This window comes from Terrapene carolina, unplaced genomic scaffold (assembly GCF_002925995.2).
Source record: "Terrapene carolina triunguis isolate 2854851 unplaced genomic scaffold, T_m_triunguis-2.0 Scaffold42, whole genome shotgun sequence".
Lineage (NCBI taxonomy): Eukaryota > Metazoa > Chordata > Testudines > Emydidae > Terrapene > Terrapene triunguis.
Window position 1 is genome coordinate 60,750,278 of NW_020664393.1, and position 25,184 is coordinate 60,775,461.

The 25,184-nt window shown below is 43.1% G+C and overlaps 1 protein-coding gene across 1 annotated transcript in view; it reads right to left on the reverse strand.

Annotated features, from left to right (window-relative positions):
* Positions 1-25,184, reverse strand: part of NBAS (neuroblastoma amplified sequence) — a 381,012-nt gene that overhangs the window by 44,845 nt on the left and 310,983 nt on the right. The gene's annotated exons all lie outside the window — the stretch shown is intronic.

The following is a 25,184-nucleotide window of genomic DNA, read 5'->3' on the forward strand; positions in this document are numbered from 1 at the left end:
AACCACTAGTCTATAGAGTCACACATTCTCTCCCTTTGGCCCAATAACTAGTCAAGTATTTAATATAAAGTGGAATAGCTTCAACTGGAGAAACAGAGAGCCTCACCCCCACCAAAAAAAACCCAATAATCTCAGGATTAGGGCATTCACCTGGGGGTTCTCTAATCCAGAGTGGGGATTTGAAACAGAGTCTCCAACATCCCAGGTAAGCGCCCTAAGCACTGGGCTATTGGGTATCAGGAAGCAGAGCAGAGTAGTACAAACTCCATTATTTTGTGACTCTAGCCCTTTATTTCCTTTATTTTTACTAAAACAAAAGGTTAACAGTGGCCAAAATCAAAACAAAACCTTTCATTTTGGGTTGAACAGTTAGAATGAAATGAATTTTTTCAGATTTGTTCGATGCACCAAAAAAATTGTAGTTTTGGTTTGACCCGAGATGATTTTTTTAAAACTGTCAGTAAACAACACCAAAATCAGTTATTCACACAGCTCTAAGAGGAAATGAAAGGATATATTTGTAGATGTCTGAGGAGCCAGAAGAGAGTGATTAACGGTAAAAGCAATGAACAGCGTGGTAGAGGAATGGTGAAAGAAAGGTGGTGTAGTGTGAAGGTAAGAGACAGATGAAAGGCATGCTTGCCTCTGTTGAATTACTAGTTTTGTCTAGACTCACTGAATAAAAAAATATTTTTTCCACATCAAAGAACCCCCCCCACACACAATTTTGTCTTCTTCAATCTATCATATGCTTCTTCCTCTTCCAATCATCTCCTATTGCTAGTGCATTGTTACAGGATGGTAGTTTGAAATAAAGCTCAATCCTAAGTATAATGAAAAAGCAAAATTGCATTACGATGGCTGTAATCACCACTATGGCTACTTTCACCTTCCTTGCTTTTTTTATTTGAAGTAAGGTCTTCAAAGGTGGGATGAGATCTTGACATGAACTTTTCTCCTGTACACAATATTCAATGGCAGAACCTAGACATGCCACTAGACATCACATTGCATTGATTATGCTCGGTTCATGTTTTTAAGGTTTTCTGTGTAACAGTAAGGGCTAAAAACTCACTTAAAAAAAAATAAAAGCTGATGTTCTCATGTAATCACATGACTCTAGAGGTTTAGGGCCTATAGTGCTTATGCCATAATCCACCCAGGATGGCCACATATATATGCCATGTTATGCACATTTCTTAAAAGTATTCCTGGATGACTGCAATATTAAAAATGCATTAAGCCTCAATCCTGCAAAGATTTAAGTACATGCTTCACATTACACACTATGAGAAGTCCCACTGATTTTAGTGAGACTATTCAGAGTGTAAATTTTCACATTCTGTGGAGCACCTGACAGTTTAATGTGTGTATAACGTTTGTGGCATGAAGTCATGAAAAATCTGCAGATAATATAGCCCACTGTATTGTAAGAAGATAAATCTTTCCTAGCAGCAGAAAAAAGAAAAAGCCTACAAAAGAAGTGGGCGTTGTAAAAAAAAAAAAAAAAAAAAAAAAAAAAAGACAAGTGTGGAAAGACTGATTTTTTAAAATGTTTTCCTGACACTACACAGCACAAAAATAAATGGTAAAACATACCTACTAAGGGAAGAAGTTACTACACATAAATACTAATACACACAAAAAAGGATACATAAAGACAAATAAGTTGAAGGTAAAACCTTGAGATCCCTTCTCAGTTACACAGTGACAAGTTTTTCTGCCACACTCTTTAAAACTCCTTGCTCAAGAGGCTTCTGAAACCACAACCACCGCCAAACTAAACCAAACCACAATCTATTCACAGTGACATCTAATATTACAAGATAAGAAAAAGGTAGTGTGCCAAGGTATCAAATGATAGTGTACGCACAGCATTTCTGAGTGTAGTCTACCATAGAGATAAGTGTCCTTCTCTCAATGCCACAAAATAATGCAGCATTATCAAGACAAACTTAAGCTGTAGATGTAGTAACAGACAAACATTTCCATGAACATTTGTTTCATGGTAGATGCTTTATTATCCTCAGAAGTGAGATTTTAGTTTTTGATAAACATGAGAGATCCAGCTCAGTTTGCCCAAATTCCTCATTAACATGATCATTTTTTTAAGCAACAAAAAAACAATTTTGTGTTCAAGTTTTACTCCTACCTATACAAATATTAAACACAATGGGTGCAAGATGGCTTGTGAAAGGAATTAAAAAGTGGTACTCATGAAAGTTTATGGGAAGATCAATAGGAATAAACTATTTCACTAGGAGGGTGGTGAGGCACTGGAATGGGTTACCTAGGGATGTGGTGGAATCTCCTTCCTTAGAGGTTTTTAAGGCCCAGCTTGACAAAGCCTTGGCTGGGATGATTTAGTTGGGGTTGGACTAGATGACCTCCTGAAGTCCCTTCTAACCCTAATCTTCTATGATTCTATGAATGAATGTGGGAGAATGGCAGAGAAGGGATTTGAACCTGGTCTCCCGCATCCCAAGTGAGTACCCTGACCGTCCAGCTATTTGTCTATTTTTTCCCTCCCCTCTCACCCCTGGAAAAACCCTTCAAAAAGGTAGGGGTTCATCCTGATACGTAACAGGAACATTTTGCAGTCTCAAAAAGTTTTGCCAGATCAGAAAACTGATTCCCACCCAGCTCTACTCTAATGTGAAAGTATTTTACACTTTATTTTGCAGAACATTTACCCAGTTGCTAAATGGTAAGTATGTGAGTAAATTCCATTGCTTTCAAGGGACTACACCCATACTTAAAATTAAAAGCATGTGTAAGTGTTTGAAAATTACTGGTGATCTTCAAAAAATAACTTGATCATCACATCTAGACAAGAACACACCTAGACATATACAAAAGTGTGTGCAATGGTTGATCAACTTGCAATAAACACTACATACCAGGTGCTTGAATCAAGGTGGCTTGAGGAAACAGCACAATGAAGAATATTTTCTTCTCCTTCTGACTGCTTTCACTTTTATCTATTCTCAAGGTTTCATGAGTTGGTGGCCATGACTGCTTATGATGTCCTGGCCCTATCCCAAATATAATACTGGCCCTATCCCAAAAAGTTAACTTTGGCGAATAAATTGACCCACTTTTTCCCAGCATTAATCAATCCAGTTACCCAAACATGTTTTGGGAATTCATAAGTGTACCGATTATTTCAGTTGTATTCTGCAACCGCTACACCATTTCAGAAGCCAGAATTTAATTTTCCTTTTATCTCTGATATTTCATGTCTGTTGTCGTGGAGCATAACCACACAGCACCTCATTGAATTAGGTGACTTTAGCCATCACAACAGCTATATTTCTTTAATACTTACAGTCTGCTTATCAGTAACAGATTCATTGGATTTGACACAGCACGTTCAATCATCTACTCATATACAGAAATAATCTTGACCTTGCTGGCTTCTTGCATATCTATTGAAAACTGAAATAATTACCTGAATATAAAAAAGCTACCATTGGAGTCCAATGTTTTATCAAACAACCTACTGCAGTTCTCCAATTTTACTACTAATGCTCAATTGCATCACATGAGTTTTCAGGGGCGTTTACTTCAAATTTTCAGCAACAACAAATATTGGCTTCATGTGCAAAAACATGAAATATAGGAGTTTCCGATTTTTTTTTGTAATGTTATAAATAATAAAAGCAATTTAGCACGTGTCTCGGGCTTTTCTAATCCATTCAGCTTTATGGTATCTGAGCACAGATTTTTCTGAAATTCTACCGCTTACTGGATACTCTGAGTGCATGTTCTTTGCTGCAGGACAGGGATAAAAATAAGATCTTTATGCATTAAATGCTCAGCACTTCATGTAAAGCACACTTTTAAAAAAAAAGTGTACATTTTTCTCTGTCACCTATAGATTAAAGGTGTTAGAAGCCATAAGACTTCAAAGCACTGAAATCCTCCAAGGTATCTGTTATCCAATTTCAATGACTCAAAAGTTTGATCTTTTTCCTTTTTCTCATAGTGTTGCTATTGCTTTATGTGTGTTCATCATATTATGACACTCCTGAAGATGAGTCAATATGTGAACAGTTCCTTATAGATGGAATCTGTAAAAAGCTGTTGACACTGTAGCTTTTAAAGGAAATACTATGCTATATAAATTATACGATTATAAACTTTTAAAAAAATCATGAGCAAATAGTTTTTGACTGAGGCAAAGATGGCAAAGGCAGAGGTGACAAAGATTGTGGCATGGTATTGTACTGCGTCACTCCCTCTAGTTTGTTACATCTTTCTTTCTTTTTTTTTTTAATTTTAGCCAACACTGTATGGTGCTTATTTTAAAATGTGCCCTTGAGGCACAGAAATCCATTATATAAAGTTTCATTGTTCCTAAAATATGGAAACATCTGCTAGAGTTGTAAATGCTGTATTGCCTAAGTCATATAATTGAAGAACCTGAAGCTGGTAACCTGGAGATATCTTTTGCTATAAAATAGAATGATTGAAAAGTTACAGTGAAAAGGAGATGATTCAGAGAGGCCAAAAAAAAAAAAAAATGCAGTCTACTTTGCACTACACTTATCAACAGAGTTAGTGAGCAGCAAAGTAAAGTAGAGCTTTTTTGTATTGAAATGTGTTCAGCTCAATACATTTTTATTCTTCTAAGAAAAGGAAAACTCTTGGTTTTAGTGGACATTGTTTGGATACTACTAATGTTCTGAGACAAACATTGGTGAGCGTTGGCAGGGGAAGAAGATTCAGAACTCAGACAAATGTTTTCTTTTATTATAATTGCCTGGATGTTACAAAAAGATATATTTTTGCTTAAAATCAATGCCTGATAGATAAAACACAAATGCTTCCGCTCTTACTGTCTTGGAGTTTCAACCAACAACTTACTGATTTACATGTTTGTAAGTTCCATTTTATTACTTTTAACAGATTGTAAATGTAAACATCTCAAAATATTCGCATATCCTTGGCTGCAATGTAAATTTGAATTAATATGGCATTAAGAACAGAATTGCTGAGCAAGAATTTGAGCAGTATTGCTACAATTCATTGTAAATCACCCTGAACCCTGCTAAAATGCATTACATTCAAATTTATTCTCAGCTGCTCGGCTTTCAAAACAGTGTGGATGTTATATGGGCTATATTTTAAAATACTATGCTAAAATAACACAAAATATTTTTCTTTAGCCCTAGAAAAAGCAAAGGAAGAATTCAGAAGCTAAAGCTTCCACTCAAGAAGTGGAACACAGTGCTTAGGTACTGCAGGGTTCTAAGAGCTATAGTGGAAACAATTATTTGTATTATGATAATACTTAAAGACTCCATCCTGCTAAATACCATGTAAACACAATAACGGCCAATGCCTGCTGTGAAGAACTTACAATTTAAATAGATCAAGCTGACAAAGGAAGTAGTATCCTTACTTTACAATTGGGGAACTGAGTCACAGATATGGTTGCACGGGAAGTCTTTGGCACAGCCAGAAATTTAACTTAATTTAGTCCCAGTCCTATGCTTCAACCACTAGATCATCATTCCTTACATTACGCACTTGGGGTACATTCTCGATTATATGCATAAGATAAGTCACTATGCAAGCCACTTATTGCATAGAGCCACATGGTTAAAAAGCTTGTTGCAATTAATTAATGTCCTATATGGGCATTAAAATGCATGAACAAAACAGGGTGAATTATGGGAGGAGAGGAAGGCTTTAAAACATGGGACTGGTGAGCAAAAAGTCAAAATAATATCCAACTGTTACGTCTTTATTCACCATTACTTCCATACAAAATCTGTAAGTATGCAAGTCAAACAGAACTTTTGCAAAGTAACTGTTCACACTGCTAACTCAGTGTGAAAATCAACAATAACGATTTTGTAATTGGAATTTAGCTGGCCATTTGGCCAGTGAAATACATATAGCTATTACTGACCCTACAGAACTAACAAAAGTAAAACCTTTTCTTTTTTCAGTTATTTATTTTTCTTTAAATCAGCCTAAGACACTGGGTGCTTCTGAAAACATTTATAATATACAGAAAGACACTGGATGTAAAAATTCAAATCTTACGTAAGTAACTTCCCATGAAGAAAACAACTCAGATGCCCAAAATAATAATTAATTACCACATATAAGTCACATACTGCAACCTGTTTCCTCAGCAAAACCCAGAGAAAATAGAGATTTGTAGCACACTCTAAAAGCAAATGAATTCACTCTGTTGGCCCCAGGCCGGGAGCAAGTTACAGAATCGAGGACCCTATAAAGAAACTACTCCACCAAACTGGGAATGTTAAACTGAAGTACTTGTGTTGATAGATTCATAGATTCTAGGACTGGAAGGGACCTCGAGAGGTCATCGAGTCCAGTCCCCTGCCCGCATGGCAGGACCAAATACTGTCTAGACCATCCCTGATAGACATTTATCTAACCTACTCTTAAATATCTCCAGAGATGGAGATTCCACAACCTCCCTAGGCAATTTATTCCAGTGTTTAACCACCTTGACAGTTAGGAACTTTTTCCTAATGTCCAGCCTAGATCTCCCTTGCTGCAGTTTAAGCCCATTGCTTCTTGTTCTATCCTCAGAGGCTAAGGTGAACAAGTTTTCTCCCTCCTCCTTATGACACCCTTTTAGATACCTGAAAACTGCTATCATGTCCCCTCTCAGTCTTCTCTTTTCCGAACTAAACAAACCCAATTCTTTCAGCCTTCCTTCATAGGTCATGTTCTCAAGACCTTAAATCATTCTTGTTGCTCTTCTCTGGACCCTTTCCAATTTCTCCACATCTTTCTTGAAATGCGGTGCCCAGAACTGGACACAATACTCCAGCTGAGGCCTAACCAGAGCAGAGTAGAGCGGAAGAATGACTTCTCGTGTCTTGCTCACAACACACCTGTTAATACATCCCAGAATCATGTTTGCTTTTTTTGCAACAGCATCACACTGTTGACTCATATTTAGCTTGTGGTCCACTATAACCCCTAGATCCCTTTCTGCCGTACTCCTTCCTAGACAGTCTCTTCCCATTCTGTATGTGTGCAACTGATTTTTTCTTCCTAAGTGGAGCACTTTGCATTTGTCTTTGTTAAACTTCATCCTGTTTAACTCAGACCATTTCTCCAATTTGTCCAGATCATTTAGAATTATGACCCTGTCCTCCAAAGCAGTTGCAACCACTCCCAGTTTGGTATCATCCACAAACTTAATAAGCGTACTTTCTATGCCAATATCTAAGTCGTTAATGAAGATATTGAACAGAGCCGGTCCCAAAACAGACCCCTGCGGAACCCCACTCGTTACGCCTTTCCAGCAGGATTGGGAACCATTAATAACAACTCTCTGAGTCCGGTTATCCTGCCAGTTATGCACCCACCTTATAGTAGCCCCATCTAAATTGTATTTGCCTAGTTTATCGATAAGAATATCATGCAAGACCGTATCAAATGCCTTACTAAAGTCTAGGTATACCACATCCACCGCTTCTCCCTTATCCACAAGACTCGTTATCCTATCGAAGAAAGCTATCAGATTGGTTTGACATGATTTGTTCTTTACAAATCCATGCTGGCTATTCCCTATCACCTTACCACCTTCCAAGTGTTTGCAGATGATTTCCTTAATTACTTGCTCCATTATCTTCCCTGGCACAGAAGTTAAACTAACTGGTCTGTAGTTTCCTGGGTTGTTTTTATTTCCCTTTTTATAGATGGGCACTATATTTGCCCTTTTCCAGTCTTCTGGAATCTCTCCCAGCTCCCATGATTTTCCAAAGATAATAGCTAGAGGCTCAGATACCTCCTCTATTAGCTCCTTGAGTATTCTAGGATGCATTTCATCAGGCCCTGGTGACTTGCAGGCATCTAACTTTTCTAAGTGATTTTTAACTTGTTCTTTTTTTATTTTATCTGCTAAACCTACCCCCTTCCCATTAGCATTCACTAGGTTAGGCATTCCTTCAGACTTCTCGGTGAAGACCGAAACAAAGAAGTCATTAAGCATCTCTGCCATTTCCAAGTTTCCTGTTACTGTTTCTCCCTCTTCACTAAGCAGTGGGCCTACCCTGTCTTTGGTCTTCCTCTTGCTTCTAATGTATTGATAAAAAGTCTTCTTGTTTCCCTTTATTCCCGTAGCTAGTTTGAGCTCATTTTGTGCCTTTGCCTTTCTAATCTTGCCCCTGCATTCCTGTGTTGTTTGCCTATATTCATCCTTTGTAATCTGTCCTAGTTTCCATTTTTTATATGACTCCTTTTTATTTTTTAGATCATGCAAGATCTCGTGGTTAAGCCAAGGTGGTCTTTTGCCACATTTTCTATCTTTCCTAAGATAGAAAGATAGAATATAGAGGGGACACCCACACCAAGAAAGGTCAAGGAGAATGGGGAGTCTAAACCAAGGGATAACCCATCCATTCAGGGTAGAAAGAGGGGACTGCCAAAGATGGCTGAATGAGGGAATTGAAAGGAGTAGGACATTCCTTAGGACAGGGTGAGATAGGGAATAGGGATTGCAAACCTGAACCTGGGCATTTACAGATACTTGGCTAAGAAATATCCTCTCACAGAATGGGCCAGAAGAGACAGTGGATCTGTTGTCCATCTCCCAAAATATCAGATGGAGCTAGAGAGCACCCAGTCTACCGAAACGATGGGATGGAGAGCCAAGACCTTTTGCTCCTTGCCATACTAAATGTCTTTCACATCTCCATTCACAGATTTTAAGGCCAGAAATGGAAGTTACTTCCCTGTAACTGGAGGTTCTTAGAGATGTGCGGTGCCTATTTATATTCCACATATGAGATACGCATGCGCAACATATCCCTGAGCCTGGAATTTCATGTGAACAGTGTCCGTTGGTCCGCACATGCACCATACCTAGACTTGTGCTCCCAACTGAGGACATAAAGGGAAATGTGGGCCAATGCGTCTCTAGTTTCCCATTCATACTGCAGTGTAACGGATTTGCAGAAGAAGGGAAGGTGGGTAATGGATGTTACCCATCAGCTCTGTGTTCTTGGGGAACCAGGGCACAGTACCTAGCCTGACTCACGAAAGACCTTCCCCTCGTTCCCCCCAGTCTCTGCTTGAACCAAAGCCGATCAGAAGAAAGACTTACAAAAAGCAATGAAAAGGCAGTGGGAGACACAGCTAAACCCCTCTGGACAAGGTTGCCAGGATTAAGGAACCTCCCCTAGTCTCATTTGCATCAAAGATGGGATAAGGAGGCATCTCCATTAGCATACAGAATGGAGAACAGAGATTCCAAGGCAAGAACTGCGCTGAACTCTGGGACCAGAAAAGCAGGGAAGCACTGCATGATGGGAAATCTCTGCTCCAGATGTTAATGAACCCACGCCTGCACACACCCAGCTCAGTAGTTATCAGACCAATTCTAGTAATAAATCCTTTATTGGTATCCAAAATACTGAAGCTGCCTAACTGCATTGTGAACTCCCTCGAAAGAACACCACCCATAGCCTGGAATGATCAGCTCCAATTGTGTAGCCTGAACAAAACAACTTTGGTATACTCCATCAAGCCATCTGTTTACCCATAAACAAATCTAGTGTTTCCCTTGAACCACAGTTCTTTCTCTACAAAAACTCTTACCCACGTTCAAGTAAGTGTTCTGATGCTTGTATCCAACATCTGCATCAGTTTCATTGGGACTCCATCTTCTCCTGACTGATCATGCTGCCTGTCTCCAGCACTCCGGACCCTCAGTTACCACCACCACCTGTGAACCCCAATCGATTCAAGCTTCACGGAGTGGTGAGAACCCAACCCTCTCTCCTTCCACCCACCCCTCATGGGTGTTTTTTGGCTTCCCCATTCGCTCTGCAGCAACGCTCCTCGTACCTAAGCTAAAGATCCCTGCAGCGCCCAAAAATTCTATGGGGTTTGCTCATCAAGTGGGTTACTACTAGAACAATTGTAACGTGAAAGTGCGGATAGGGACGTCCTGAACCTGGGGCATATAAGGGTGGCAGCTTGGAAGTGCTGCTCGACCCACCCTACTGAGTCCAGGGACAGATGTGCTCTGTTAATGTGTGTGTGTTCATCTGATTCTGGGGCTGGAAGAGCCCAGCCCTGGGGAACGTAGGTCCTGCAGGATAGCTCCATTCGGAGGGAACTTGCAGAAGGGAGAAGTTGAGCTCCATATGAGAACACAAGTGATGCATGGGAAATTAACAAGCAGCAGTCAAATAGATGGCAGGTGAGAGGATGCAGAAGTAATAGCCGACTGTAGTACTGCCGTCCTCACAGCCATATCTACAGTTGACATCTGTACCAGGGTGTAATGTCTTCTGAAGATATGCAAAGAACTCCAAGTAGTTGCCCTACATATCTCTTTGGGTATGTCTCTCAGAGATGCAGCTGAAGTAGCTTGCCCTCGGCAGAATGAGCCTTTACCCCTTCCAGGGAACGGGGGAGAGGGAAGAATGTCAGCTAGTTGGTAAGAAAGGTTAATATAACCCAAGATCCATTTTGAAAGTCTCTGCACTGATATAGGTTGACCTCTTGATAGGTCTGCTATGTAAACAAATAGTTTAGGTGTCTTTCTAACATCCTTTGTCCTTTGCAGAGAAAAAGCCAAAGCCCTCTGGACATCCAGCGAATGCAGTCTTTTCTCCTTTTCCGAGGCATGTGGTTTAGGAAACTATACAGGTAGGTGGATGACCTGAATCATATGGAACTCGGAAACTACTTTGGGTATAAATATGAGGTGAGGGTGTAGCAAGACATTTTCTCTATTTAAAAACAGTATATGGTGGGCCCTCCATAAGCGCGCCCAGTTCACTGACTCTTCTGGCCGATGTTACATCTATTAGAAAGGCCATCTTCATGGACAGACGGGTCATAGAGTATGTGGCCAGAGGCTCAAAAGGAATCCTAGCGAGAGACAATATAACAAAATTGAGGTCCCACTGAGGTGCAAACTTCACCACTGAAAAGGATCTGAGAATCCCCTTCAAAAATCTAGTTGAAGACTAGATGAAGACTGTATGGTTATCCACTGTAGGATGGAAAGTGCTTATTGCTGCTAAATTCAGCCATAGGGAACTGAACGCAAGACCTGAAGACTTACAGGTAAGTATATGAGAAGCTTATTCACCTTGTGCAGTAACTGAGATTCTTCGAGACGGTTGTCCCTGTGGGTGCTCCACTTTAGGTGTTTGTGCGCCCCTGCGCTTCTAGTCAGAGATTTGCAGTAGCAGTGCCCTGGTTGGCTGCGCCGTTCCGAGCAGCTACCCAACGCACGCAGCCAACCGCCCCCCAGTTCCTTCTCCACCCCAGAGGATCAAAGAGAAACTCCAAAGCAGGGGGGAGGAGGGGAATAGTGGAGCACCCACATAGACAACCATCTTGAAGAACCTCAGTTACTGCACAAGGAGAGTAAGCTTCTCTTCTTCTTCTTCTTCTTCTTCTTCTTCTTCGAGGAGTGTCCCTGTGGGTGCTCCACTTTAGGTGACTGTAGAGCAGTGTCCCTCTTTGGAGGGAAGGGGCTTTGGAGTTACTTAATGCATGGTGGATAGCACCGATTGTCCGAAGTGAGCATCAACAGCTGAACGTTGCTTTAAGGCATAACGTTTGGTAAAGGTAACAATGGAAATGTCAATGATAGGTACGTCTTTGAGAAAAGCTATTGATGTGGATATGGCTCTGGTAGAGTGCATGCGAAGTCTGGAAGGAGGTTCCAGATCGTGTTTTTGATAGGGTAAATGGATACAGTTAGAGATCCATTTTGAGAGTTGGTGTTTGGAAATGAGTTGGCCTCGGGAATGTTCTGTTGTGGATATGAATAATTGGAATGATTTTCTGAATGTCTGTTCTTTCTATATAGAACGCAAGCATTCTACAAACATCCAGTGTGTCAAGGGACACTTCCCTGCTGTTGACTTAGGGAAGAATACAGGTAAGTAGATGGTTTGGTTGAGATGGAAGAAGAAGGCAACCTTGGGTATAAATTTGGGATGTGGACACAGGATTATCTTGTCCTTGAGGAATATGGTTTAGGGTGGGTTTACCATTAGGGCACCCAGCTCTCCCACCCTTGTTGCCAATGTGATCGCCACTTTCATGGAAAAGTGTAACAGTGAGCAGGTAGCTAGTGGCTTGAAGGGTTTGCCCATGAGAGTACGCAGAACAAGTCTGAGGTCCCACATAGGGGTTGGGTCTCTCAGTGTGGGATAAGTATTCTGTATGCCTTTGAGAAAGCATTTAGTTAGAGGGTGGGCGAAGACAGTGAGTCCATCTACCTTAGAGTGGTAAGTGGTAATGGCAGATAAGTGCACTCTGAGTGAACTAATGGAAAGGCCCAATTTCTTGAGCATCAGCATGTATTCGAGTATTGTGGGTAGTGGTGCCGATTGTGGGGTAACTTATATGTCTCTGCACCATATGGAAAAGCATTAACCTCTTGTGCGTGTATGTTTTTCTCCTAGTAAGTCGTCGGCTGTTCAGGAAGATATCCTGTACTTCCCTGGAACAGCATGCCTCTAGGTTCGTCATCCATGGATTAGCCACGCCTTGAGATGGAGAATCGGAATGTTGGGGTGGCAGAGTGTCCTGTGTCAGCAGGTAAGGCACAAGGGAAAGGGTCTGTGGCGGTCTTGTGGCCATCTGATTCAGGTATGGGAACCACATTTGTCTGGGCCATATTGGTGCAATTAGGATTACTATGGATTTGTCCTTCTTGATCTTGAGAAGTACGCAGCTCAATAGTGGAGTCGGGGGGAAGGCATACATCAAGGGGGCTTCCCATTTCATGAGGATGGTGTCCCCCAGGGAATTTTGTCGAAGTCCTGCCCAGGAGCAATAGTGTTGGGCATCTGGTGTTGTGGGACGTTGCAAAAAGGTCTATTGAGGGAAAACCCCATTGTTGGACTACAGTTTTCAGGATTCCTGGGTCCAGCTCCCATTTGTGCATTTGCGAGAAGTTTCAGCTTAGGTAGTCTGCTGTGACATTCTGTGACTTCCCTGTAAGTAGGCTGCGATAAGATCTATGTTGTTGGAGATGCACCATTCCCAAAGGTGAACTGCTTCTGCGCAGAGCAGGTAAGATTGGGCCCCTCCTTGGCGATTTATGTAAAACATAGTGGCCAAGTTGTCAGTGAGGATCTGGACAGTCTTGTTGCATATCGGGGCAGAAAGTGGTGGCATGCATTTCGAACTGCCCTGAGTTCCAATAGATTTATGTGGAGGGTGGATTCCGCAAGGGACCACTGGCCGTGGATGGTATTCTCGGACAAGTGTTCTCCCCATCCCACTAGAGAGGCATCTGTGGTGATCGTTACCAATGGGGTATCTCGTTGGAATGGAACACCTATGCAAACGTTCATTTGTTTTGTCCACTACGTGAGTGAGTCTATTACCCTGCTGGGCACTGTCAGTCGTCTGTGGATGGAGTGCTTGTGATGAGTATAGACAGTACGAAGCCAGGTTTGTAGACACCTCATACGAAGCCTGGAGTGCTTCACAACAAACATGGTGACCGACATGTGCCCTAGGAGTTGTAGACACATTCTGGCAGATGTTTGTGGGCTGTTTTTTACCATTGTAATGAGGTTCGTTAGGGCAATACAGCATTGTTGAGGCAGTCGTGCTGATGCTGTGGTGCAGTCAAAGTGTACCCTATAAAGGCCAACTGTTGGGTTGGAATAAGGGTGGATTTCTGAAAGTTGATTTGTAACCCTAGTTTTGTAAACAGGATTGTAGTGACGTGAAGGGCGTCGACTGCAGCCTGGTATGTTGAAGCTTCTAGGAGGCAATCGTCTAGGTAGGGAAATATTATCACACCCTGTCTGCGAAGGTGTGCTGCGATGACGGTAAGGACCTTGGCGCATACCCGTGGATAATCCAAATGGGAGCAGTCTATACTGGTAGTGGAGGTTCCCGAGTGTAAATCGGAGGAACCTTCTGTGCACTGGATTAATAGTGACGTGGAAAGAGACGTCTTGTAGGTCGAGGGCTGAGAGCCAATCTCCTTTCCCCATAATGCCAGAATTATGGTTGCTAGGGTTATCATCTTGAAGCGCTGTGTTCTGATAAACTTGTTTAGCTTGCGCAAGTCCAAGATGGGTCTCCATCTGGGTGAGAAAGTAGTGTGAATAAAACCGCTCCCCCTGTGCTTGGTAGGTACGGGTTCTACAGCACCTAGTTGCAGGAGGTGGTTTACTTCCTGCTGTAACAGGTGCTTGTGAGATGGGTCTCTGAAGAGGGAAGGGGGGTGGGTAGGCGGGACAGAGGCAAAAGGAACAGAATAGCCCTTGCGTATGATTTCCAGAACCCACTTGTCTGATGTAATGGTTGCCCAGACCGAGTAGAAAGGTTAGAGGGCTGGAGGTTATGAGTGACTTTGGCAGTGGAGTATGTGGGGCTCTCGTGTCCTTGACCAACACTTCAAAATGCTTGTCTGGAAGTGGATGGTTGAGACTTCGCTGACTACTCTGGGGCTTGTCGGCGTCGTCTGACATTGTTTGAGGCACTGGTCATAATATCTTTGAGATTGGGCATACGGAGCAGTGTGGAAGCGTTGAGTATAAAATCTGCCCTGTTTCTTTTTGTTCCCAGGGGCATATATTCCTAGGGTTTCAATATGGCATGGGAATCTTTGAGTGTGTGTAAGGTTGCATCTGTGCCTTCCGCGAACAGTTTTTGAGCTTTGAAAGATAAGTTCTCTACTGTTGCCCGAACTTCCTTCCGGAAGCGTGAAAGGTGGAGTCAGGACACCTTCCCCATGACTATGGATGTGGCGATGGAGCAGGCCGCCGTGTCAGCGGAGTCCAAGGAAGCCTGTAAGGCCATTCTGGCAATGAGGGAGCCTTCTGTTATGTTAGCTTTATATTGTTCTTTTTTATCTGTTGGAAGATGTTCAATAAAAGTTGTCATTTGTGCAAAAAATGTTGTGTGTTTACTTAGCCAGTAATGCAGAATAGTTTGCTATGCGAAACTGGAGGGTCGCCGAGGAATAGGCCTTCCTGCCAAAGAAGTCTAGGTGTTTCCAATCTTTATCATAAAGGGTGGTACTAGCCAGATGTTGCTTTCCCCTTTGATTAACAGCCTCCACCACCAATGAATTAGGGGTACGGTGGGTGAACAAAAACTCGGCTCCCTTAGCTAGGACGTAGTATTTCTTGTCTGCTCTTTTACAAGAAGGTGGAGCTGTAGCTGGCGTCTGCCAGACAGTTTTTGCTGGGTCCATCATGGGAGCATTCATGGGTAGTACAATTTTGGCAGTAGGAGATGTATAGAGAATATCTGTCAGCTTATGCTGTGTCTCCAGCAGCTCTGACAAGGAAATGTCGAGGGAGTCAGCCACTTGTTTAAATAATTCCTGGAAGGATGTAAAGTCATCGCCTGATGTGGGAGGAGGAGGCATTACTGTTTCGTCAGGAGACGGAGAGGAGATGTGGGTGGGTGGGATGGTGTCACCCTCTGGTGGCTCTTCAATTGCTTCTGCTTCCTCCTCAAGAGCTTCTGAGGAGGTTGGGGCAGAAGGTGAAGGTGATCCCTGTGATCTTGGTATTCTGGACCTGGATGAGTTGGAGGGCTGCATGTTCTGGGTTCTGTATAACGCCCATGGGTCCCAATATGGCCAGTCTGGTGGGAGGACCATGGTGGGGGCACCCATTGCTGAGGTTGCCACACTATGGGCTGCTGTCATAAAACCTGTGGCATCAAAGGAACTGGAAGGAAAGAATATCTCAGGTGAACCTTCCATGACCTCAGGAGGGCATCTCCCAAAGAGTTCTTCCCCAGGGCTGCTTTGGTGCAGTACCAAGGAAGCTTCCGGTTCGGTTCGCCTTTGAGGCAAAAAGGTCCCAGGATGGCTTTCCTTATGGAACAAAGATGTTGCTGAAAAATGAATCATGAATCTCCCATTTGTAATTCACAGAAACATGTCTCCTCAGGCAGTCTGCTAGGGAATTTGGAAACCCCAGTAAGTATGCTGCTGATAGAGTTATGTGATGTTTGATGCACCAGTTTCACAGGATGACTACATCTATGCACAAAGAGAAAGCTCTCATTCTCCCTTGCTTGTTTATATAAAATACTGTGATGTTGTCTAATGTTATCTAAACATATTTGGATTGGATGAGTGGCAGGAAGGCATTGCAGGCCCAACGGACCACCATGAGTTCTAATAAGCGGATGTGTATTTTGGGCTTCTGGTAGGTCCAGATGCCCTGTGCCATATGATCACCCATGTGTGCACCCAAACCCAGGAGGGAGGCATTGGTAATGATGGTTGCCTGAGGTGTTGGTGTGAGGAAAGGGACTCCTACCAAAACTTCTCCGATTTTGTCCGCTGGACAAGAGAGGCTAATACCTTGGGTGGAATTGTGACCTTGGCCTTTATGGTACCCTTTTCTGGTGAGAACACCAAGAGAAGCCAGGCTTGTAGGCTCATAGATGTAGCCTGATGAATGGTGGTCACGTGTGTGCATGAAGCCATGTGGCCAAGGAGGGAAAAGAAAAGTTCTGACTGACTTCCTGGGTCTAATAGTGACCTGGTGGATGACAGCACTCAAGACCTGAAACCCTTCAATGCCCTCTTGCTGTATTTGAGTCTAATGTCTCCCCTATGAAGTCTATGCACTCTATGGGGGTCAATGTGGATTTTTTATGACTGATGCAGAACACGGGTTGACCTGTGGACATCCTCGTAGGAGGGGCCTGTGAGAATCCAGACATCAAGGTATGGAAAGACTGTGAATCCTTCCCTTCTCATCCAAGCAGCCACCTCTGAAGAAACTTTTGTAAACACCGTGTGCTGTAGCCACATCAAAAGGAAGGACTCTGACTTAGCAATTATCTTGGTCGAAGTGGAACCTGAGGAACCTCCTGCGGGCTGGATGGATATCTATATGAAAACATGGTCTAGAGCTGCGAATGACATGACTTCCTCTAATGAGGGAATTATTGAGGCCAAGGATATCATGTGGAATTTTAGTTTTTGGATAAACGTGTAACTAATGTAGATCAATTTAAATATTCCAATTTTGGTCACCTATGTATAGAAAGGTTGTAGAGAAACTGGGAAGGATCTATAGGCGAGCGACAATGATGATCAATGGGATGGAATGCAAACCATATGAGCAAAGTCTGAAGGAACTGGGTATGTTTAGTTTGGAAAAGAGGAGATTGAGGGCGGGGACATGATAACTGTCTTCAAATTCTTGATAGGCTGCCATAGAAAAAGCAGAGAAAAGTTGTTCTCTCTTGCCACAGAGGGCAGCACAAGAGGTAATGGGTTCAAACTACAGCATAGCAGATTTAGATTAAAGCTCAGAAAAAAACTTCCTAACTCTGAGAACAGTAGGACAATGGAACAGACTGCGAACAGAGATTGTGAAAACTCCTTCATTGGAGATTTTCAAAAGGAGGCCAGATAGCCATCTGTCTTGGATGATTTAGCCAGAACAAATCCTGCATCTTGGCAGGGGATTAGACTAGATGGCCCTTGCAGTCCCTTCTAACCCAATGATTCTATGACATGATCTGCTTGGGAGCTTTGAACAACTTCATCATTTTTTGTGAGTTAAGTGTCCTATTTGAAGGGGAAACTTCTCAAAACATCGTATACACAGAGGTGCCCATGGGGTTATCCATAGGCATGAGAACCAACAACTGCAGGCAGCTTGATTATGTGAACATTAGTCAATTGATACCGCTGATACAGATCACTGAATTCAGCCAAACTTGCCCCTAGTCAGAAAACTCTGTCCCGTAGATTGGTCATGTCCACTATCAGATGAATGACAACTTGAGCTGCTAATTTGAGATTTTTTTTTTCTTCTTCTTTAAACTTCACTTCTAATGAAACTGCAGGCATGCAGGTTAGAGTTCTTTGGGTAGAATATTCCACTTATTGGAAAGATGGGGCATGAAGTAACATGCAAAGGAAGGAACAGATGTAAATGCCCTAAGCACTTAGGCTATCATAATCAGGATTTTTGAAAGGACCTTCAGGCCAACAGGAAGTGTCTACTATCAAAAATGCATAACAAAGATATTCAATTATAAATATAAATATTTTTAAAAAAAAAGAAACGTTTGGAAGGGCTCTAAACTTAATCTCCAGGACATAAATCAGATTCTAGCTACTGGGAATAAGGAGAAAAGTTCCTTAAGGGCGGGTTTTCTTGCACTTTCCTCTGAAGCACCCGGTACCAGACACTGGATAGTGCACTAGACAGACCACAGGTCTGATCTGGTGGAATTCTTCTGGTCCTACTGAAGCTCCATAGTCACAGGTGCTCACTACTTCAGAAAATCAGGCCCTTATTCAACTGTATATAGATATTGCAAAGGTTTCCATGATCTTACAAACCACAGACCAAAGCCTGCTGACACTAAAATCAGTGAGTAAGGCAAACAAGATCTAGCACTATTTGTGCTAAAAAGAACCTAACAGTGAGGTGTTAAAGAGAGCCGCAGTCATATCATAAGGTGCCTTTCTTTGTGAAGTTAGCCAAGAACGGTTTTCTCTGAACTCATTTGTGTATAGTTTAATACATAATCTGTTTGATATGCAGCACACAACCAAACCTTAACTGGGGAATTTATATAGATTCAGTAAACGTGCATGCATGGTCTAATGCATAAAACTGATTAAATGTGGGCAGAATGTAAAATATATTTATCTGTATTCTGTAAGAGGCCATCCAAGTTTTCCAGTCTGCAATCTTGGCAAAGAAGTAATTTAATATATGTAAGACTTTACATTAAGGGTATATTTATAAGTAGTTTAAAAAGACTTTAATATCATTAATAGATAATTTAATTAATAATTTAAAAACCTATATCAACTGAGTGTCAATTGACAGGTAAATAGGCTGCTTTAAGCCATCACTTACAACCATCAATGCCTTCTACTGATGTGCGATTTAAACATCTATAAGGACATGTTACTCATATCTAACAGCTGTTAATCATTTATTAACCCTTTATAAGCTATTTATACAAGTATATATAATATAATAATATATGGAGATATACCTATATCATAGAACTGGAAGGGACCCCGAAAGGTCATTGAGTCCAGCCCCCTGCCCTGACTAGCAGGACCAAGTACTGATTTTGCCCCAGATACCTAAGTGGCCCCCTCAAGGATTGAACTCACAACCCTGGGTTTAGCAGGCCAATGCTCAAACCACTGAGCTATCCCTCCCCCCTATCCTTATTTAAAACATTAAGTGGGGCTGAAAACCCTATATAGACTCACAACCTTTTTCCATATAAAAAGTACTTCTCTCATACCGCTAAGTTCTAGGTACAGAGATTCAAGCCTCTCCCCCCACTCCTTTTTTGCATAGGAAGAATGAAAAATAATGGGAGTGAGAGAGAATATAAACTGCTCTATCAGTGCTGTTCTAAAGAATAAATAATTTATTTGATCACTTTCATAGTAGGATGTTGTCATAACTATAAAGGGAAGGGTAACAGCCCTCCTGTGTACAATACTATAAAATCCCTCCTGGCCAGAGACTCCAAAATCCTTTTACCTGTAAAGGGTTAAGAAGCTCAGGGAACCTGGCTGACACCTGACCCAAAAGACCAATAAGGGGACAAGATACTTTCAAATCTTGGTGAGGGGAAGGCTTTTGTTTGTGCTCTTTGTTTTGGGGGTTGTTCGCTCTTGGGACTAAGAGGGACCAGACATCAATCCATGCTCTCCAAATCTTCTAAACAAGTCTCTCATATTTCAAACCTGTAAGTAACAGCCAGGCAAGGCGTGTTAGGTTTATCTTTGTTTTCTCAACTTGTAAATGTTCCTTTTGCTAGAGGATTTACCTCTGTTTGCTGTAACTTTGAACTTAAGGCTAGAGGGGGTTCCTCTGGGCTCTTTGAATCTGATTACCCTGTAAAGTTATTTTCCATCCTGATTTTACAGAGATGATTTTTACCTTTCTTTCTTTAATTAAAAGCCTTCTTTTTAAGAACCTGATTGATTTTTCCTTGTTTTAAGATCCAAGGGGGTTGGATCTGGACTCACCAGGAATTGGTGGGAGGGAAAGGAGGGGGAATAGTTAATTTCTCCTTGTTTTAAGATCCAAGGGTTTGGATCGGTATTCACCAGGAAATTGGTGGAGAAGTCTCTCAAGGCTACCCAGGGAAGGGAGTTAGTACTTGGGAGTGGTGGCAGCAAAACCAGATCTAAGCTGGTAATTCAGTTTAGGGATTCACATGCAGGTCCCCATATCTGTACTCTAAAGTTCAGAGTGGGAAAGGAACCTTGACAGATGTTATATTCGAGAAGGCACTGAGGTCAAAGTTTTCAAGTTAGGCACCTAAAGTTAGGCTTCATTTTCAGAGGTGCTAAGTAGCCACAATTCCAACTAAAGTCAGCAGAAACGCTGGGTGACCACAAACTTTGAAAATCAGCCCATGTATTGAAGTTCCTAAATATGGATCTATGTACCTACTTTTTGGCACCCAAGATTAAAAAAGATGCCCTTTAATTTTAAACTCTTATATTAGTGTCATGCATTTCTCCCTTCAAGTCCATACTTTTGCTCTTTAGGCATTTGGTTATGAGTAATACTAACATTAGTATGTGCACGATCCCAGTATTCAACCCTGTGACTATCAACACAATAATTACATAAGGTCCAATTTTTTCTAATCTATTTTTGCTAACAGATTAAAAATATTTTTTTTAAATTGTGTTTGTGCAAATGAATATTTGTCAAAATTAAATTTTCTATCATAATGACATCCTGCAAGTGTGCCAATACGATAACCTGGGTAAGGTAAAATGCTTATGCATTTTTATACTGTGTTAAAAAAAAAACACTTTCTGTGAATAATCTTAACGTTTTTCATGCTACAGATCCAAATGCAGATTCTTATTCCAGTATCACATTAGTAATTTGAAAGTATATTTCAATTTAACACTCTTCCAATTTTTATATGCATTTGTGATTCTTAACAAGAGCACTTTGGTATCAAGCTGATAAACACAGAACTACCCAAGGAAGATAGTTATAATAATATAGTGAGTTTAAAATTCTGATTATATTCATAGATAAAAAAGCTACTCAGCACTCTTTCAGATAACACAGTATATGTTATTGCACAGCTATGGCAACCAATTAACTTTTGTTTTAAGCAAATGGTAACTCATCGAATGAAATCCATATGAACAGAAAGTAAAAATTAACCCCTACACAAACTTAGCTTCCGTACTTATATATTACATCAGGATACAAAGGAAAATGAGGACAGAGATATGACAGGCTGCAACTTTCTTAACTTTAAAATTAAAGGGAAGATGATCATCCCACTCCATCCCGCACAATCCATGAGGCATTAACTGGGTTCAGTTCAGAGATAAATGACCTCACACCATATAACCAAGGAATGAGGGCTGGTTATCTTAGCAAACCTCCACTGCTCAATTCATAATTCAGCCCAGTACTGAATCCCTCCTCCCCTCCAGCAAGCATGAAATAGGGTACTGTGAAGGAGAGCTCAGTCTGCCTAGATTTAAGACTTTCTTTTGCCTCAAATTAATAGGGCCCACCAATTCCCTACTGAGACCCATGATCTAGTTTACTCTAGTAGCTGGACCCTTGAAGCCTCTTACCCCCTGAACTGGATATAAGTTGTGACAATATTCCTACAGTCCCCCTCCATATCTTCCACTTTTTGTTTTGTTTGTTTAAAATTGTCTCTTTTATCCTTATTATCTCCATCTATTTGGCCTCCAGAATGCTATGAGGAAGGTGAAAATTGGACATCTCCCCAATTTGTCCAGAGGAAAAATTCCTTCTTGACCCCAAACGGTGCTTGAGTTAGACCTACAGTGAGCCTTGAAACCTCGTTCTGACAACTATATCATCTACAGGGAGACAGGGACAGGAAGTGGAGTTTACTGCAGCCAATCATCTCCCTCATCCCGCCCCTTAACTGGTCAATGAGTGACTAGGCAATGTGGAGCTCTGTTCCACGTTCCTCAGCTCCAGCTCCCACATGATCCTCACATGCACTATGGAAAGGAGAATATTAAAAGGGAGGGCACCCCTGGTGTCAGAGGGCACACAACCCTCCAACCCACGTATAACCTGGTTAAATAACATAATGGAACATGGTTTAGTGAGAAAATGTGTGGACAATGTACATGATTCCTTCTTGGAACTGCTAGTTCTGGAGCACACAAAATGCGGGGTTACGCCTGACTTGGTCTTAAGTAGAGTTAACTCAAAAAGTAACAGTAGCTGAGCCACTAAGTAATAATGACCACAGTATAATTAGGTTCAATATGCAAGGGAGAAGTAAGATACCAAAACAGGACAAAGACATTAAACTTTAAAAGGGAGATTTTAATAAAATGAGAACTTGGGTCAAAAAGACCCTAAAGTCCAAATGACAGTAAGTAGAATCCTCAGAGGTGGCTTAGATACTACTTAAGGGAATGATAATAGTTTCAGAAGGAATATGCACTGCCGAACAAAAAGAGAAACAGGAAGGCAAGGAATGCATCAATATGGCTAAATGGTAATGTTTTATATTTTAGCCAAATCAATTCTTCAAAATTTGGAAATCCGACCCTAGTGAAGGGCAACAAAAACAGAAGCATAATTTACAGCAGGCAATCTGGAAGAGAGGAGTGAGACATTTCTTACCTGCTTTTTTTTTCTGTTAGCAGCATCTTTCTAAATTCGTTACTCATGGGCTAATGCCCCCCCACCTGTGGAATTCAAAGATGGCCGAACGGTGTTGCTGGAGGCTCCAGGACTAATTTCCACGCTTCAGCTGAGGCCATCAGAAGGGAGGTTCCACAGCTATAGAAACACTCCAGCAATCAGCTACAGCAACTTGATATGATGTATTAAAGTAACATTGAGACCACACATGTCTAAGTCTCCCTTTAGAAAAAACGTTCAATATGTATTCTGGTCATTTACCAGAATACCGGGATGGGTTGAATTCAGAGAGAAGCTGTTAATAGAAAGAAAATGATCAGGTAAATAATTTCTTATTCTGTTGCACAGCTTCTTTCATCATTCATGGGATATAATGGGCAATGAATTGCAGAAGTGGGGAGGGAAAAGATAAGCAGAATTTGATTACTATAGTAGAGAAATATGCTAGAATGGACTCTAACCAAACCTCTTGGAGAAACTCTAGTGTAGCTGATATCACCAGAACTTTGGGATTATTATTATATTCCTATGACAATAGTATTTAGAGGTCAAGACACCATCGTGCTGAGCAGCGCATAAACACAAAGGCAGTCCCTACCCCACAGAGCATTCTGTTTCCCCTCAAACTAGAAACATAAATTTGACCACATCAATTAACGAAATATCCTGGTTGAGTTCTGTCTCAATATCAAAGTGTATCAGAGGTTAATGGGGAAGCCATTTTGAACTACACGTCTCTTCTGATGCCCAAGTTCTTAACTATAGATGTTCTCAAGCTGAATGAAGGAGTCTCTGCTTCAAAAGGTTTGGTGTTTTCTGCAGACAGAATGTGGGGTTGTTGGCTATCTGGCAAGCCGAAAGAGCCTTCTGGGCCAGGACTAAGAGGACCTCAACCCTCCCTTTTCCTCTTTTCTGTATCCCTTATGTCAGGCCTGCACAACTCGTAAAGCGGCGAGGGCCATATTACTCCAAAGAAAACAGCTGAGGGCCGAAACCCTCCGAGCGCCGACAACCCCGCCCCCCCAGCGCCACCCACAGCCCCCCCAAAACACAACACCCCCCCAGCGCCGCCCGCCCCATGGAAACAACCCCCCCCAGCGCCGCCGAAACACCTCTCCCCCCCGCGCCGCCTGCCCCGCCGGAAAAAACCCTCCTTCCCCAGCGCCGCCCCACCGAAACAGCAGTATTGAACCTCGGTAATATGTTATAGCGGGCCCTTAAGGTAGTATAACTAAGGTAAAAGAAAAATGTCTTTTTGCTAGAAGTAGAATAAGATCTTCCCCCCACTTTGTAATCAACTGCCCTGTTGAATGAATGAGGTGTGAATGAGGAAGGCATGGAAGGCAGGCACCCCCAGACAGCTGCAACCCTCGGAGAGGGCAGGGCCAGCTCTAGGATTTTTGCCGCCCCAAGCAAAAACATTTTTGGCCGCCTCCCCTTTCTTTTTCGTGCCCCTCTGCCCCCGGCCCCCTTCCGAACCCCTTCCCCAAATCCCCAGCACTGCCTCCTCCCCCGCATGCCGCATTTCTCCCCCCCCATTGCTTCCTGTGGGCCCCCCCGTGACCTCCCACCCTAACTCACCTCCGCTCCGCCTGCTCCCCCGGGCGTGCTGCCGCTCCGCTTCTCCCCCCTCCCTCTCAGGCGAGGGAGGGCGGAGAAGCGGAGCAGCGGCGCGTTCAGGGGAGCAGGCGGAGCAGAGATGAGCTAGGGCGGGGGGGGCGCAGGAAGTAACGGTGGGGGGGTAGAGAAACCACTCCCCGCTCCAGCTCACCTCCACTCCACCACCACCGCCTCCCCTGAGCGCCCGCCGCTAGGCTTCTCCTCCCTCCCAGCCTTGCTGCGCGAAATAGCGGTTTCGCATGTGGCAAGTCTGGGAGGGAGGGGGGAGAAGCGGAGCAGCGGCAGCGCGCTCAGGGGAGCAGGCGGAGGCGAGCTGGGGCGGCGAGGGCACTTTTTCCCCATGCCCCGGAGTCAGCACCTATGATGGCCGGCACCAGAATGCCGCCCCTAGAAATGTGCCGCCCCAAGCACCTGCTTGTTTTGCTGGTGCCTGGAGCCGGCCTTGGGAGGGGGGACGGGAGCCAGACCAGATCAGTAGAACAGGTCAACCACCAACTCACCACTCGCCTCCTCAGTCCCCCTCCCCCGGCTCGCCCACTCCCCCCCCCCCCCCCCCTGCTCGCCCCCCTTCTCAGCCCCCCCCCCCCCCCAGCTCGCCTACTCACCCCCCGCCACTGCCTGCTCGCTCGCCTTCTCAGCCCCCCACCCCCGCCGGCTCGCCTACTTACCCCCTGCCACTGCCCGCCAACTCGCCTCCTCAGCCCCCCCTCCCCCGCCACCGGCTCATCTGCCCCCACTGCCACTGCCTGCCTACTCACCCCTTCAGCCCTCCACCCGCCCGGCTCGCCTACTCAGCCCCCCTCCCTCACCCGCCGCTTGCCTACTCACCCTCCCATGGGCTGCATAGTGAGCCCATCTACTCAACCCCCGCGGGCCGCACAGTGAGCCCATGCGGGCTGCATGTTGTGCAGGCCTGCCTTA